Raw genomic sequence first — 4958 nt, 5'->3', positions numbered from 1 at the left:
TTCTCTTTAACACCTCCCTCTATTTTCTCTCACAGCTTCCTTTACATCAAGTGTTCCTAAAACAAGCCTCCCCTCTACCCCACACGTTCCTGGAAGCAAGATCAATTTTCATATTTACCCTTCCTCCTTTGCCTACACACAGTTCGGTGTCGATCAAGAATGAGTTCTTTCCAAGAGTCTCCTGCGTGCCCACCCTACACATGGATGAGCTGCTTCCTTCTTAACACTGCAGGCTTCCCGCAGTGTACATTGATGACTGATCTCTGCGTTTTGACATTCTTGTAAAGCCTGGCCTTTTCATTCATAGCACTTGACCCTCGGTGACTTAGAGTTTCTACAGTGGTGAAGAGATACCATGACCGTGGCAACTCTTACAAAGGAAAGCATTTAATTGGGGCTGACTTATAGTTCAGAGGTTCAGTCTATTGCCATCATGGCTGGAAGTATGGTGGCACGCAGGCAGACATGGTGCTGGAGAGGTAGCTGGGAGTTCTACCTCTGGAACATCGGGCAGCAAGAAGAGAAAGTGATCCACTAGGTGTGGCTTGAGTCTCAAAACTTACCCCCCACTGATACACTTCCTCCAACAAAGCCACACCTACTCTAACAAGACCACACCTCCTAATAGTGCCTTTCCCTATGAGCCTATGTGTCCGTTTTCATTCAAACCATCACATTCCGCTCCCTGGCCCCTCGGGCTTGTAGCCGTATCATAATGCAAAATGCATTTAGTCCAACTTCAAAATTCCCCACAGTCTTTCACAACCTCAACAGTGTTCAGAAGTCCACAGTTCAAAGTCTCAGATTCTCATGGCACGCTCTTCACTCTAATCGCCTGTAAAATCACATGTGAAAAGCAGATCATGTACTTCCAACATACAGTAGCATAGGATATACATTTCCGTTCCTAAAGGAAGAAGGAGAGCATAGTGAGGAAATACTGGACGAAAGGAAGACCAAAAATCAGCTGGACAAACCCCAAACCCTGCATCTCCATGTCTGATGTCAAAGTGCTCTTCAGAGCTCCAATTCCTTTTAGCTTTGTTGACTGTAACATACTTCTTTCTCATGGGATGGTTCCACTTCCTGTTGGCAGCTTTCCTCAGCAAGTATCCCATGACTCTGGCATCTGCAACATCTTGAAGTTTCCAAGGCAATGCAGGCTTCATTTTCACAGCCTCACACAATGACCTCTCTAGGCCTCTATGCAGGGATACCCCTGATATATACCTGGCCTCAACAGCTTTCCATAGTCATGAAGGGAGAGTCCATAACAGCCCTCCCCTTTTTGTATCCTCACCCATTCTTCATTTCCTATTGAGGTCCTGTCTGTGACTGGTAGTTTGAATAGGTATGGCCTCCAAAGACTCATGTGTTTGAATGCTTGGTGCTATTAGGAAGTATTGCCTTGTTGGAAGAAATGCATCATAGTGTAGGTGTGCCTTGAGGTCTATGCTCAAGCTACACCTACTATGACACCAGTCTCCTGCTGCCTGTCAATCAAGAACTCTCAGCCGTGTCTCATCACATCTTCTAGCCTGCTGCCATATTTCCCATAATGATAACAATGGACTAAATCTCTGAGACTGTAAGCCAGCCCCAATTAGGTTTTTTTTTTCCCTTTATAAGAGTTGCTGAGGTCATGGTGTCTCTTCACAGCGATGGAAACACTCATTAAGAAAGTAACCATCTGTTGGGCTCCTCTGTGGAGAAGGTAGCTGAGATGCTCTTAGTAATCATGGCCCACAATGGGTTTTGTCTGCATCTAAGGCAGAATTTTTCAGAGTTTCCAAAACTCTCTTAGTGGCTTTTCCTGCTGCTGTGATAAAATACTCTTTTGACAGAAGCAACGTAAGGGAAGGAGGGTTTATTCAGTTCATCGCTCCAGGGTATAGTCCATCATGGGAAGTAAGTTCTGGTAGCAGGAGCTTGAGGCAGTTATGTAGTCAGGAAACAGAGAACTGTGATTCTGTCATCTGTCTGTCTGTCTGTCCGTCCGTCCGTCCGTCCGTCTGTCTGTCTGTCTGTCTATTTTTCTATCTATCATGTATCAACTATGTTTATTCATCAACTATCTATTATCTATCATGTATCCAACCATCTATGTATGTCACCCAACATCTATTATTTATATACCATTGTCTATCATCTCAACCTTTAAAAAAATGTTACATTATATTTATTCTTATATTATATATGTATATATGCATATGTTTGGATATGTTCACATATGTTCGTGTCATAGTATGTGTATGAAGGTCAGAGTACCTCCATCTGAAGGACTTACTTCTCCCCTTCTACCATGAGGTCTCCAGGGTTCAAACTTGGGTCGTCAGGCTTTGCAGCAGTTGCCTTTAGCCACTGAGCCTGCTCCATCTCAACTATGGAAAGAGGCATACTTGAACATAAGTCACTAATTATCTAAAACCCAGATTTAGTTGGGTGTCCTATGTTTTACTTGGCAACCTCAGAAGTGACAGTATATGATGGTTTAGTTTTGACTGTCAACTGAACAGGATATGAAATCACTTAGGTAACATGCCTCCAGACACATCTGCATTGGATTATTTCGATTAGGCTAGCCTCTAGGCATGCCTATGAGGAATTGCCTTGATTGGGTTGATGGAGGCAGTACCATTCCCTGGGCTTGGGTCCTGGACTACAGAAAAGGAAGAGGTAAGACTAGAACAGGGATATAAACAAGTTTGAGCCCCTCGTATATCCTGTAACATTATTTGGGCCATGCCCAGTCACAGTGAGCTTTGTCAGTAATATGGGCTAACAGTACGGTTAATTGCTATCCTACAGAGTACAAGGGTCAGGTGTCTAAGCTCAACAGCAATCCTGGCCAATTCTGGCTGGAAGTGATTAACTCTATCCCCAAGGTCCCTTCCTGTAGCATACAATCTGATTCCTCAAATTTTCCATGTTTTGCAAAGGCCAGAATCTTTATGGCCATTAGATTACATTTTTCTATTGTGTATTTCTTGAGAGGGGGCTTTCTTCCCTGTATCTTTCCTTTCTTCAATATAACCAGACGTTTGAATATGGGATTCTGATCTGTAGTCACACTGGCTAATACTTTCCCAATATCTGTCTTCATCAGTTCCTGGGTCCAGGCCTGAGAACAGCGGGGTTTGGACTATGACCTTGTGTTAATATAAAACATAAAACTCAGGAAGAAGTAGAGTGGGCAGGGAGTAGAAGGGCCTGGGGACCAATGAAGCCTTAATTTTAATGGGTCCATAGTCCAGGGATGGTAAATTTGGAACTTGTCTTCCTTGGCTTCTGCTCTCTTGGTCTGGATGTGGTGTATCCATGGTGTACTACCAGTTAACTTCAGAGCCACTGGAGTGGAGATAGTCACCGTGTATGGTCATTTCCCGGTTTGTTCCAGTATCCCCTCTGGCAACCTGATTAACCCAAACAAATATCACTTGATTTGAAAGGGGAAATTGGAGATCAGTTGGGTTTCTCGGGTAGCCTTTATGGAGAATCAGAGGGCTTGAATTGAACTGAGAATGGAATGGTTAGAGAGTTCTCCAACTGCTGTTATCTCAGCCTGGGAAGTAGTGGGGAAGGTCTTCCAAACACCATCTCATAGGAGGAAATCTCTCCCTACATGGGGTGCAGTGGGCCCAAAGCAAAGCAAAGGAAGGACGTCTATTTACCCTTCACTGGACTCTAATGAAAGTTTTGTTAGTGTTTCTTTTTATATCCTGTTTATTCTTTCTACCTGCCCAGAACTCTGAGGTCTATATACACAATGAAGCTTTCAAGCTATATATAAAGCTTTAGCTATTAAATAAAAGGGTTTGGCTATGAAAGCTAGGCCATTGTTGGACCCCATTGCTAGAGGGAGGCCAGATCAGGGAACTAGATCCTGGAGGAGCTTTTAAAGCTACTGTTTGAGGAATTTCTTGTTCAGGTGGGGACTGCTACTCACCCAGAACAGGCATTTATAGAAACTAACAAGGCTTCTGTGGCAGGCCAGATCTCCTCAGCCTGTTTTTCCAGAGTTTGCCAGGGTATTGGTCTCTCATTAAGACCCCTTCCTGAGTAAGGGCTATCCATTTTAGATTTACTTGAGCACAGGCCTGTCATCTGGATAAGACATCTTGTGTTAGGCTGTCCAGTGAAGGTATAACAAGCCTTGGTCTGAACAACTCAGAAAGTTTTGTGAACCTCATGTGAATATCCTGGTGAAGGACAGTTATCAGCAGTCTACCAGGTTTTTCTGGAAGAATAATCTTCCCCTCTGCTGTTCTCTGTTGACTTGTGGATTTTGACTTTGGGGGATTTTCTTTCTTTTCTTCTTTTATTTATTAATTCATTTCTCTTCTAATTTCTCTTGGTTGTACTGTGGACTCTCAGGCAACACTGGGTCAGAGTACATCCTCAGAATCTCAGTAGGTTCCACTGGACTTTGGCTGTTTGTTGGTCAGTGGCTCTTGCTTCCAAGAAGTCATCTTTTTTTAATGCAGTCAGCAGTGGTAGATAGTAATTTGTAGGTGAATCCAAATAGCCTCTGTGAAGGCCAAGATTTTCCCTTTGTTTTTAATGTCCTTTCCCTAGTGGAAAGAGCCCCTCTTTCTCTATAGATCATACCATGGGCATGCCTGGTAGTAAAAGCATGATAATTGTATGTGTATAAATGTTGAGTTTTCCAATTACATGGATCATTGGTTTAAAAGAAGAAAAAGCAGAACTTCCTCTTTTCCCCTTCTTTGGGACTGCTTAGAGCAGGTGGGGATAGGGAGGGAATGTTCACCTCTCTCCCTCTCCCTATGTGGATTCTGATTAGATGGCAGGGAGCCCTGGATGAGAAGATCAGCCCCTCCCTCACTCTGCACAAGGACCACTCTGCTCAGGAGGAACAGAAGCAGCAGGAATGTATCAACAACAACAACAAAACAAAAACAGGCACTGTGTTTGTTTGTTTGTTTGTTTGTTTGTTT

Source organism: Grammomys surdaster, unplaced genomic scaffold, assembly GCF_004785775.1.
Source record: "Grammomys surdaster isolate TR1022 unplaced genomic scaffold, NIH_TR_1.0 130, whole genome shotgun sequence".
Taxonomy (NCBI): Eukaryota; Metazoa; Chordata; class Mammalia; order Rodentia; family Muridae; genus Grammomys; species Grammomys surdaster.
This window is presented reverse-complemented; position numbering follows the sequence as displayed.